Here is a 13407-nt window from a genome sequence, read left to right on the forward strand (position 1 = left end):
GTGACAAACATTGCCGGTCCCACTTGGTATTCCACTGTACGAGTGGCCGTGAAGGCGGGAGATGCGTGATTGATATGAAATGTTATGCTAATGTTGCATTTGGATATGTCGAACAACGCTACATTTACATATCTATTCATTCAGCCTTCCTATGGACAGGAAACAGAAACACTGCCTGGCGCTATGTATACAGGCAGCGTTGCCAATAGCCCCCAGTCAGCCATAAACAAATGGAGCTTAGCAGCAAGGATGAGAATGCATAAGAGTGTGTGTGTGTGTGTGTGTGTGTGTGTGTGTGTGTGTGTGTGTGTGTGTGTGTGTGTGTGTGTGTGTGTGTGTGTGTGTGTGTGTGACATGTTTAACTATTCTTCTAGTAAAATAAACAAAAATTGGACCAACCGGGGACATTTTGTTAGTCCTCAAAAGGTAAAATGCTATTTCTAGGGGGTTTAGGGTTAGAAGATTACAATTCGTTTTCAGGTTAGAATTAGGTTAAGGTGGCCTCCCGAGTGGCAGGGGTCTAAGGCACTGCATTGCAGTGCTAGAGGCGTCACTACAGATCCGGGTTCGATCCCAGGCTGTGTCGCAGTCGGGAGACCAATGAGGTGGCGAACAATTGACCCAGCATCATCCGGGTTATGGGAAGGTTTGGCCGGCCGGGATGTCCTTGCCAAATCGCTCTTTAGCGACTCCTGTGGCGGGCCGGGGACATGCACGCTCGTCACCAGTTGTACAGTGTTTCTTCCGACACTTTGGTGCAGCTGCCTTCAGGGGTTAAGCGAGAAGTGTGTCAAGAAGCAGTGTGGCTTGGCAGGGTTGTGTTTCGGAGGACGCATGGCTCTCGACCTTCGCCTCTCCCTAGTCCTGGACTAGGGATATAATACTGGAGTTGCAGCGACAGGCAAGACTAACTACCAATTGGATATCAGGAGAAAAAGGGGATACAAAAAAAAAGTTACCCCCAAAAACATAAACTCCTCCTCTGGACATCTCAGCATCATTACAATTTATAGCAATCAGCTTCTTCCTACACTTCAAAGTGTAAACTGTTGGGACCCTCCCTTCAGCGGTCCTACAAACTTACTCACCTTTGGCGTTTTCAAAAGGAGAGGTCAACTCAGGAGGTTGGCCAAAATCAGGATCACAAAATTTGTGAGAGAAAAAAAACATACTTAACATTTGGGTTAGGAGCTAGGTTTAGGGTTAAGGTTAGGGTACGTGTTAGAAATGTCTTCTGGAACATGAACTTTCATGTGCCTTAACACATTTGTATGCCCTCTTTAAATACGAATACAATTGTTAAATTACGAGCCTAGCTAGTTTAGTCACGGAAAAAGTCAGGAACCTTCCCGCTAGCCATGATTGGCTGAGATAATGGATGGGCTAGACAAGCAGTGAGATGAGTTTGAATTGGTCTGCCATGTAGCATGCTTCTGTCTAGAACATGAGCTCTCAGTATGTGTAGAAAATCCTTTCTATTGCGGCTTTTTTGAACGATATGAAGAACTGAAAAGTTTTGCGTTATCGTGTGATGGACTACTTTCTGGAGGACTATCGTGCCATGCCGACCCTCTGGGACTCTGAAAATGAATCAGTTGATCAGGAAATCCTTGAAATAGGTAAAAACATTTTCAATGAACCAGACATTGTAGTCTTCTGATGACAGTGATGGGGAAGAAACACAGATCAACAGTGTTATTGTCACGGAAGAAGTTCACCGAGTTTTGAAATCAGTGGAATGTCTGGTGGAAGTAGAGAGATGATTGCCAAACGTGGAGAGTCAAAAAGAGAACACGAGGCTGTTGTATAAAATACCTGTCTCTGGATTACATATATATATATTTTTTTTATTCACCTTTATTTAACCAGGTAGGCTAGTTGAGAACAAGTTCTCATTAACAATTGCGACCTGGCCAAGATAAAGCAAAGCAGTTTGACACATACAACAACACAGAGTTACACATGGAGTAAAACAAACATACAGTCAATAATACAGTAGAAAAATAAGTATATATACAATGTGAGCAAATGAGGTGAGGTAAGGGAGGTAAAGGCAAAAAAAAGGCCATGGTGGCGAAATAAATACAATATGGCAAGTAAAACAAAAGCAGCGGCTTTTGTGGTGCGATGGGTAACGATGCTTCGTGGGTGTCAGTTGTTGATGTGAGCAGAGGGTCCCTGGTTCAAGCCCAGGTTGAGGCGAGGAGAGTGACGGAAGCTAAACTGTTACATAAATAAAACATATTTAAACTAAGGGTAACCATGGCATCGATGACAGAAGGAGAAGTGTTCATCCATGTATACGGGTAAGAGTCTGGCTACATTTTCAGATAATATACATTTCAATTTTTTTCAGAAAGTTGTTTCCATTGCAAGATAAAGCGTACTGTTAGCTATCTAGCTAACTTTGGCTGGTTGGCTCGGTAGCTAATGTTACAAGTATGATCTGTGTAGTAATATTATTTGTATCTCAGAAAGCCATTTGCATTGCTAGTTATAGCCTAATGTTAGCTAGCTAGCTAACATTGAACCTAGTTGGTTAGCTTTAGCTACGTGCAGATTCATGCACGGTGCATGGTAGTACGAGTTGGGCTTATGGTTCATTGTTTAGCTAGCTACCTACATGTCTAAACAAAAGACTCCACTATGCAAGTAACCATTTCACTGTACTGTTTACACCTTCTGTATCCTGTGCTTGTGATAAAAAAACATAGATTTTATTTGATACAGTGTGTGTTTACCAGAGACGGTAATGTGAAGAACAAAAGTTCTTCACAAAAAGCACCAAAGTTAGATTAGGATATAGGCCAAGGATTTTTACTGCAGCTTTTTGCTACTACTTTCACCACTTGTAGTCTTGAAATATTTGGTTATTTACTACACTACCTTATTCACTCTGTTTAGCACATGGCCTCACATGTACAACTTTAAAGAGGGGTGAGGATGAAGAGGGTGTGAACGATGCTGAATGGGTGTAGACAAAGAAGAGCTCTCCAGTCGGTGCACCAAAACATTCACGGGCCATTTTCTCAAAAGTGGGGTGACAGGTTTATCAACTTTCAAAGCAGAATTACTTTCCCATCTGCAGTGTATGATATACTATTTTCTAGCTCTGAGTCTCTACTTCTATTCAATGTAAAAAACACAATTTCAAATATTGCTACAAAGGACCGAATCCAGGTAGTGCGTCACAAATGTGGGTTTAACATCCCCTACTCCTTATGTCATGTAGGAAAAAAACTATGTTGGACTCGGGGTATGTGAAGGAGGGACAGGAAATAGTGTGACACTCACCTCGGACACATTGACGCGGCCCTCCTGGAAGGAGCAGTCGTTGGCGTTCTGGGTGCAGATGTGACGGTACTTACACCAGTGGCACGGGAAGGAACCGTTCACACACGACAGGCACCTGGGGGAGGACGGTGGATGGAGAGCGTTAGGGGACACAGAAAACACTTGATGGGAAGTATCAACCCATATGGGCTGGGCACATGCAGCATCAGAATGAAACAAACAAATAAATAAATAAAATACATCTCTTGCTACGACCCTCTTAACATCTCTCTAGCCATACTCTACCTGTCCTCTTGTTCAGTCTCTCACTTATCTCGATATTCACTTCTCTTAACTGTTCTCTCCCTCTCTGTACACATTTAGTATCCCTCTCTTAATATCTTCCTCATCTCCCCCTATCTATGCTGTTCTATAGCCTCTCCGTATCAAGTTCCCCTCTCTCCCTAAATGTTTCATCTTTACCTCTGTCTGTTTTCTCCCTAGTTCTCTCCCCCATTGACAGTCTTCACCTCCACCTTTCTCTATCCATCCCCTAGTGTTTAATTCTCCCCATGGCTTTTAAACCTTCCCTCACCTTTGTCTACAGCCCCTTTCATCCTCCAGCTAAGAGCCATCGCTATTTAAATGCACCTGCTTTAGCCCCGGTGCCCAGGGGAGGAGAGGGATGAACAGAGGGAAATAAAAGAGAGAAAATAGATCAATAGCAGGTGGTTCTCCCTGAGTGAGAGTGGGAAACGCCAGATATTGTGGGGGAGATGGAGAAAAGGTGGAGAGAAAGAGAGAGATATGAAGGATAAAGACGGGTGGGGTGTAGCCAAGGGCCCTGTCTAGATGCCTCGTGGGACAGAGGTATCGACGGGGAGTCTGGGCTGGTGTGTGTATGTGCTCATGCAGTGGTGTGTGTAGGTGGGAATGGAGACATCTGACAGCTTCTTGTGTCTGGTTTATTGATGTGAGACACTGGTGCTTCATCGCCACCAAAAATAGGGATTGAACTCTCTGCTCTACAAAGCCAATGATTTCATCACAAAAAATAAGAGAAAACACATTACTTACTTATCTTTCTTTTCTACTGTATTGAAAAGGGCAGCCAATTGTTGTCAGTCAACAAACTTCATTAAGTCAAACTGTCAACTTCAAAACCCCCCAAAAAATCATGAAATGTATCAAAAGCAGACAATCTAAAACCAGACTGAAATTCTCTCCTGGTTGAAATTCTCATTTTCGATATTATCTGCATGAACCTAACAGATCTAGCTCAATCAATACCCGTACAAACACAACACGCACCAAAGTATGCTTCCTCGTTTAAAACAGCATTTCTGATTCTACGGCCGCCATGAGTAACAGGGTTTTATCTCTCAGAGCTCTTAAAGTCGGATGCAATCTGAATCCATCAAACAAGACGCAGATTCATTTGGATCAATTAGGACGCTCCTTTGTTAAGTGTGTTCTCAAAGCGGTTGTTCCAGCAACCCCCCTCTTTGTAAGGATCAGAGGCCCAGGCTTTAATTCAATCCCACCGCGCCTTTAATTGACAAATTTAGCATTGTGCTGAGAGAGCCTGTCCATTAAGAATGAGCAATGGGCGGCTAAGGAAATCACAGGCCTCTTAATCTGACATGAGTGCAGTAGGGCGATTCATCAATGTAGAAACAAATGGGAGGAGGCTTGATTAGGCCAGGTTAGGCTATCTCGCCAAATGGTTAGCTTGCTTCTATGTTAGCATTTCTGTAAGGAAATAACAGGCCTCTTATTCCAGCATCAAAACAGGAGGGTGATTCATCAACGTAGAAACAAATGGGAGGAGGGTTTTAACATTTTTATTTCACTTTTATTTAACCAGGTAAGCTGGTTGAGAACAAGTACTCATTGAAAGCAAAGCAGTGCGACACAAACAACAACACAGAGTTACACATGGAATAAACAAGCATACAGTCAATAACACAATAGAAATAAGAGTATATATACAGTGTGTGCAAATGGCGTGAGGAGGTAGGCAATAAATAGGCCAAGGAAGCAAAATAATTACAATTTAGCAGATTAATTAATTAAGCAGATGATGATGTGCAAGTAGAGATACTGGTGTGTAAACGAGCAGAAAAGTAAATAAAAACAACATGGGGATGAGGTAGGTAGACTGCGTGGGCTATTTACAGATGGACTATGTACAGCTGCAGTGATTGGTAAGCTGCTCAGAAAGCTGATGCTCAAAGTTAGTTAGGGAAATATAAGTCTGCAGCTTCAGCGATTTTTGCAATTCGTTCCGGTCACTGGCAGCAGAGAACTAGAAGGAAAGGCCGAAAAATGAGGTGTTGGCTTTGGGGATGACCAGTGAGACATACCTGCTGGAGCGCGTGCTACGGGTGGGTGTTGTTATTGTGACCAGTGAGCTGAGATAAGGTGGAGCTTTAGCTAGCATAGATTTATAGATGACCCGGAGCCAGTGGGTTTGGCGACGAGTATGAAGCGAGGGCCAGCAGACTAGTGCATATAGGTCGCAGTGGTGGGTGGTATAAGGGGCTTGGGTAACAAAACGGATGGCACTGTGATAGACTGCATCCAGTTTGCTGAGTAGAGTATTGGAAGCTATTTTTGTAGATGACATCGCCGAAGTCGAGGATCGGTAGGATAGTCACTTTTACTAGGGTAAGTTTGGCAACATGAGTGAAGGATGCTTTGTTGAAAAATAGGAAGCCAATTCTAGATTTAATTTTGGATTGGAGATGTTTAATGTGAGTCTGGAAGAAGAGTTTACAGTCTAGACAGACACCTAGGTATTTGTAGTTGTCCACATATTAAGTCAGAACCGTCCAGAGTAGTGATGCTGGACAGGTGGGCAGGTGTGGGCAGCGATCGGTTGAGCATGCATTTAGTTTTACTTGCATTTAAGAGCAGTTGGAGGCCACGGAAGGAGAGTTGTAAGGCATTGAAGCCCATTTGGAGGTTAGTTAACACAGTGTCCAACAAAGGGCCAGAGGATTACAGAATGGTGTCGTCTGCATAGAAGTGGATCAAATAATCACCAGCAGCAAAAGCGACATCGTTGATATATACCGATAAAAGAGTCGGCCCGAGAATTGAACCCTGTGGCACCCCCATAGAGACTGCCAGAGGTCCGGACAACAGGCCCTCCAATTTGACATACTGAACTCTAACGGAGAAGTAGTTGGTGAACCAAGCGAGGCAATTATTTGAGAAACCAAGGCTGTTGAGTCTGCCAATAAGAATGTTGTGATTGACAGAGTCGAAAGCCTTAGCCAGGTCGATAAATATGGCTGTACAGTAATGTCTCGATGGCGGTTATGATATCGTTTAGGACGTTGAGCATGGCTGAGGTGCACCCGTGACCAGCTCGGGAACCGGATTGCAAAGCGGAGAAGGTACGGTGGGATTCGAAATGGTCAGTGATCTGTTTATTAACTTGGCCTTCGAAGACTTTAGAGAGGCAGGGCAGGATGGATATAGGTCTATAACAGTTTGGGTCTTTGGCGTTCTGAGTGCAGATGTGACGGTACTTACACCAGTGGCACGGGAAGGAACCGTTCACACACGACAGGCAACTGGGGGAGGACGGTGGATGGAGAGCGTTAGGGGACACAGAAAACACTTGATGGGAAGTATCAACCCATATGGGCTGGGCACATGCAGCATCAGAATGAAACAAACAAAGAAAGAAAGAAAGAAAATACATCTCTTGCTACGACCCTCTTAACCTCTCTCTAGCCATACTCTACCTGTCCTATTGTTCAGTCTCTCACTTATCTCAATATTCACTTCTCTTAACTGTTCTCCCCCTCTCTGTACACATTTAGTATCCCTCTCTTAATATCTTCCTCATCTCCCCCTATCTATGCTGTTCTATAGCCTCAAAAAAACGCGCCTTTAATTGACAAATTTAGCATTGTGCTGAGAGAGCCTGTCCATTAAGAATGAGCAATGGGCGGCTAAGGAAATCACAGGCCTCTTCATCTGACATGAGTGCAGTAGGGCGATTCATCAATGTAGAAACAAATGGGAGGAGGCTTGATTAGGCCAGGTTAGGCTATCTCGCCAAATGGTTAGCTTGCTTCTAAGTTAGCATTTCTGTAAGGAAATAACTGGCCTCTTATTCCAGCATCAAAACAGGAGGGTGATTCATCAACGTAGAAAGAAATGAGAGGAGGGCTTTTAAAATTTAAAACTTTCGACTCTCTAGAGTGTCACCCCCTTTGAAGAGGGGGATGGCCGTGGCAGCTTTCTAATCTTTAGGAATCTCGGACGATACGAAAGAGAGGTTGAATAGGCTAGTAATAGGGGTTGCAACAATTTCAACGGATCATTTTAGAAAGAGAGGGTCCATATTGTCTAGCCCAGCTGATTTGTACGGGTCCAGGTTTTGCAGCTCTTTCAGAACATCTGCTACTAGATTTGGGTGAAGGAGAAGCTGGGGAGGCTTGGGCAAGTAGCTTCGGGGGGTGAGAGCTGTTGGCTTTGGCAGCCAGGAGAAAAGCATGGCCAGCCGTAGAGAAATTCTTGTTGAAAATTTCGATTATCATGGATTTATCGGTGATGACCGTGTTACCTAGCCTCAGAGCAGTGGGCAGCAGGGAGGAGGTGCTCTTATTCTCCATGGACTTCACAATGTCCCAAAACTTTTTGGAGTTAGAGCTACAGGATGCACATTTCTATCTATCCCATTATGAAGTTATGAAAAATGGGTGTTTTGCAAATGTTGAACTTACAATATGGAAAAGCTAAATCAAAGTCCAAGTATACCGTTTTGATGATATTCTTGCAGAAAAAAATGTCATGTAAATGTAAATGTCTCCTTCACAATTTGCCCAAATGTACTTGGGTGACTTCACATTAAATGTCATGCAGCTTGCTCATACTTCAAGTTATCAGTCTGAAACTTTTCAAACACTGATCCCCTCTTGTGGACACCATCGGAATTACAACAAGAGTGATGGCTAGATTTTGTACCTTTCTGTTGCATTTCAAAGATGGTGGTAGAAAAAAAAAAAAAAGTTGTTTTCTTTCTTTGTATTTTCTTCTACCAGATATATTATGTTATATTGTCCTACATTCAAAGTGTTTCCTTTCAAATGGTACTAAGAATATGCATATCCTTGCTTCAGGGCCTGAGCTACAGGCAGTTAGATTTGGGTATGTCATTTTGGCGAAAATTGAAAAAAAGGGGGGCTTATCCCTAAAAAGGGGCTAGTTTAAGTAGCTTAGACAATGACCACTCTTTGTATTACATGAGCATGTTAATAATGACAAAAGCAGGACACCATTTTAGCACAGCAGGATTTGCCATTACGCGGGGATCGATGCAAGGTCCCCACAAAGTACAGGCTCTAGGTCAAATCCCCAAACTAGTTTTAAATGTAGGCTATACATCTACCAGACAAAGATCCTTTTATTTTGTCCTTTCCTTTATTCATTAAAGAAAATGTGTTTTCTGTTTGTGTCTTAGGTCTTTGGTATAACGAGCAGGAGAGCAGCATGCCAGGACCGCCTACCATCTACCATCTACCCATTCTTTACCTCCCTCAGGAAGCACGAGTTCAATAGCTCATTAACAGTTCCATAGCTTGATGGGGAAGGAGGGAGGGTACCAGGTATGTTTTTGTCCATTCAATTCCATTCAGAGGCCCCATTTGGCGATCCCTGACCACTACTCCTTTGGTCTGGAAGCAGGCCTATACATAGAGCCCCCCAGTAACTCACTAGTTGCTTCCCCCTGCTAGTGTCCATCCTAAGTCTTTGAACTTCGGGGATACCCACCCAAGGCCATTTGAGGATACCCTCCTCCCCCAAACTTCTGCCTGGAGGTGGGCCACGATCCCTGGACCACCTTGTTGACAATCCAAACTTCAATGGAGAAGCCATGCTTCCCATGTAGCCACACTTCAAACCTCGATCACTTTAACATTATAGACTTGATAAAATTACTTATTCTGAAGGGGCATTTTATTTCAAACTAATAGTGCTTTTTAAAGGTGTAAATAGCAGGAAGATAAATACCTTCAACGTGGATGCTCTTCTATGCTCTCTTCAATGATTAAATGCCTGCTTTGGCCCAAAATGTTTATCAGGAGATGTAAGTGCAAGTGCTTATTGTGGAGGCATGCATATGCCCCAATGTTAAGATCAGATGAGAAGCATTTAGGATCTTGTAGGAAATGTGAGGAGAGAGGATAGTCACAGAGACAAATGGAAAAGTCTCATTCATAATGTCACACAAATTTTCTACCTCTTTTTGTCTCTGTGCACCTCCATTTCCAAACCACACCTTTTCCATATCTGGAGGAGAGAGTATGACACAGTTTCCTGCGGCTTCTTTATAAGCCTGACTGTAAAGACCCTCAATCACACAATAGATGACCCAGTCAGTACCTGAACAAAATTAACTACAGGAAAAAGGTGCTTAGAGATCTTAGTTGAGACATCAACCCTACTTCATTTCCAGACTATCCACCCTAGTCCTAATAAATCGCAAATGGGATTTTTTTGGATGGAAACATTTAATTAAGAAGTAATCATGGCCGCGGGTGATTTTCTATTTCAATCTCTCCAACCTTAACTGAAACAGTGGGATTTCTAATTAGAATAATATTGATATGCAAATGTATGGATTTGTATTTTTTATTTTTTAAATCACAGGCTCAAGACGTATCAGTAGAATAAATAAGGAGGGAGTGTGTGTGTTTTTGGTGCGTATGGGGAAAGGGTAGGTAGTGTGTGTATGGGGAATTGTGGATGGTGTGTGTATGGGGGGTATTATGTGTATGGGGGATGTATGGATGGTGTCGGTATGGGTGGTTGGTGGTTAGGGTGTATATGGGGGATGGCTGGATGGTGTGTGCATGGGGGGTGGGAGGATGGGGTGTGGTGTGTGTATGCTGGGTAGGTGTGGGGGTAGATATTGTATTCATATGGGATAATGTATCAGTATGTATCCATGTCTTTCAACATTGGGCGAGCATATCCCTTGGCGAGAGTGATTGTAATTCCAGTATGCATGTACACAACATCTATAGAAGAAGAGAGAGAAAGGATACAAGGGTTGAAACATGATGACTGCTTTTGAAGCTCTTTTTGGATAGAGTTTGTGTGTATACGAGTGTGTGTTCCGGGCATGAATTATGTTTCTGCTTGCATATAAATATATAAATCACTTTGTGTCTCTCATCTACTCAGCATCTTTCCTCGTCAACTCCGTAGACTCCTGTTATTACAAAAAAAAAATCCGCTCCATAACCCAAATCCCTGAATTAGATTTACCAACCAATGTGATTTACTCTGCCATCTGCATCGATCACCGTCATCTCCATAGATGCGTGTCACCTCTATATTGTAGACATTATGATGTCCACTCCGTTACACAAGCTCTTTATCATATTTGTGGGTAATATTACGACTATGAACCCCAGTATTGCAGTAGCATTAACAATTGAAGAGGTGTCTTAAGAGGCCTTAGCAGGGGTCCAACCCACAAGCTTAAAATTGTTACCACCACACCGGCCTCAACCAACTGGCCAAATCAGTGGGCTGTGTGTGTATGTGTTAGCGGGGTACTGTGATGAGGCCCATTCTCCAAGGGGGCTCGTCTGACTGGCACGGGGGACACTGGCCATCTGCTGCCCTGCGGCTAATACCACAGCAGGCACAACCTATCTCCACTCTGGTTCATCCAGGGGAAGGGGGGTCTAGTCTGCCCTAACACCACAGGACAAGTGCATCTAGCCTGGGGAGAGCCAACCCCAGAGGTCCTGAATTTTTTATTTTTTTATTTTACCTTTATTTAACTAGGCAAGATCAGTTAAGAACAAATTCTTATTTTCAATGACGGCCTAGGAACAGTGGGTTAACTGCCTGTTCAGGGGCAGAACGACAGATTTGTACCTTGTCGGCTCGGGGGTTTGAACTTGCAACCTTCCGGTTACTAGTCCAACGCTCTAACCACTAGGCTACCCTGCCACCCCAGGGCTGGTTGTGGTTTAGATTTTTACTAAGCTGGTCCCTCCAGAGTCATGGCTAAAGACTGGGTTGTAGAAACAAAGGTTGTGTCTGGTTTCACAGTGCCTCAGAATGGAACATGGATGAAAGCCGACCAGACAACCGACCAGACCAAACAACCGCTTGTTTTTAACTGGCTGATCTGTCACTCCATCAACATCTAGCATAACCCTTACACCCTCCCCCATACATTGTGGATTTCAGCGCGCAAGCAGCACAAGTGATTGTGGAATTTCTTTCCTTCTTAAAGCATTTGAGCCAATCAGTTGTGCTGTGACAAGGTAGGGGTGGTATACTGTACAGAAGATTGTCACGGATCCCCTCCGGTACTGCTGCTCATTATGTTGACCAGAGGTCGACATCACCGGCCTCTTAATGTTATTTTGTTGTTTGCAGGTGCACTATCCTTCTGACCCTATGCAGCCAGGTCCCATCTACTTTTTAACTCCTCGCAACTGCAGTGGCCAAAACAAGAAAACCTTTGTGCTTTGGTATTCTGCATGGCAAGACCATGCACAAGCTCCACCACAGTCTGCACCTTCACTTCCTAATCATAGGCCACATCAAGTTTGCCCCTGACTGGTGCTCCGGCCTCATCAAGCAGCGCTACAGAAAGACCAGAGTGAACACTTTGTCTGAGATTGCTGTCCTTCACAACACCAGCACTGTGACAGGGGTCAACATCCCACAGCTGGTTGGACTGCAGGATGGTACAGTGCTGGTGGAAAAAGCTATGGCTGGCAACAACCCCATACTTCAGGCGGCTGCCACAGTTCAAGCAGTACCAGCAGTGAATATCATTTTCATTGCTTTATATGAGGTTAATCTTCTTATATAAACTTGGGAGGTGAATTGATGTTGTGCAGGATTGTAACCTCTTCAATTGTTTTGGTTATTTCCTGTTTTACAGCGTCGATGCTCTGGAGCCTGGTGTTGTTGTCACCAAGGAGCGTTTGGACTCAGTCGGGACCAGGTTTCAGCTGCTGTGGAACGCTGACACCCTTCCTCCCATAGATGGTCTGCCTGTACAAGCACCACCTGGACTGGACACAGCTAGACAAACATATGTTTTTGAGAAGATCAGGGAGTTTTGTGACGAAGAGGATATGGACATCACATGCCCTGCACCAAAGTCAAGGGCAGGACAGAAACAGGCTCTCCGAATATTGATTCCCTTGTTCATATGTTGTTCGGACAGACCAGTCACTCATAAACACTTTGGAGGAGCAGTGACCAAATATCTCGTGGCCATTTTAGGGATGTGTCAATCCGCCTTTCGTTGAAAGGTGGTACAAGCCGGCTGTTCCGACCAAGATCAAATGCCGTTGAGGGTGCAGGATGGTCTGATTTGATTCGGAGTCCAGATCTATCTCACTTTGTCACGCACCCAGCGCCATCTCTTTCAATGGAATGGCTTTACCTTTCCCTGTGCTTGAGCTCCAATTTCTGTTGTTCCCATTTTCCCTTTAGTTCTACCTCTCTCAGTCACACGTCTACGGGGTGTACTCTACCACCAGTAGGACCCTTTTCATCATCCACCAAAGCCTTCGACTCAGCATGTGCAACTGTGATATCATAATGCTTTGCAACGATGAGCAGATTTGCCTTCATACATTTATCTAGCATCTCCCATGTAGGGTTTTCAACAAATGCACACACTTAAAGTCCATGGCTTTTTGTTATTAGCCTATGTGTTTATGCAACTTTCAAATTGACAACCAATCTTATAACCCCTCAGGTGGATGTCAGTGACAGAAACTCTACCACAAAAGTGTATTTTGAACACTCAAATATCTGTGCACAGCAGAGCTAAGACTTTATCAACTACCATACTCATAGGAAACAAATCCTGGACGAGCCCCCATATGCAGTAGCAATGGAGCCTGGGAAAGAGGTTACAAACACTAACAACGGCACAAAGCTTATGCTCGGCAGGTGTTGATATGTACAGTATAACCCAGGTAATAAACTTTTTAGGAGTACGTTTGGGCACCAATACCAGAGACCGTCAATTGCGATTAATTCATTATAATGATATTATAATCAGCTACAGTAGGCTAGGTTATGATCATAAGGCTAAAATTACCATCTTGGATCTCATCTTCG

The 13407-nt window shown here is 43.8% G+C and overlaps 1 pseudogene; it reads right to left on the minus strand.

Annotated features, from left to right (window-relative positions):
• Positions 1-13407, minus strand: part of LOC109891379 (plexin-A1-like) — a 370611-nt pseudogene that overhangs the window by 156026 nt on the left and 201178 nt on the right.

The sequence above is a fragment of the Oncorhynchus kisutch genome, linkage group LG5 (genome assembly GCF_002021735.2).
Source record: "Oncorhynchus kisutch isolate 150728-3 linkage group LG5, Okis_V2, whole genome shotgun sequence".
Classification (NCBI taxonomy): domain Eukaryota; kingdom Metazoa; phylum Chordata; class Actinopteri; order Salmoniformes; family Salmonidae; genus Oncorhynchus; species Oncorhynchus kisutch.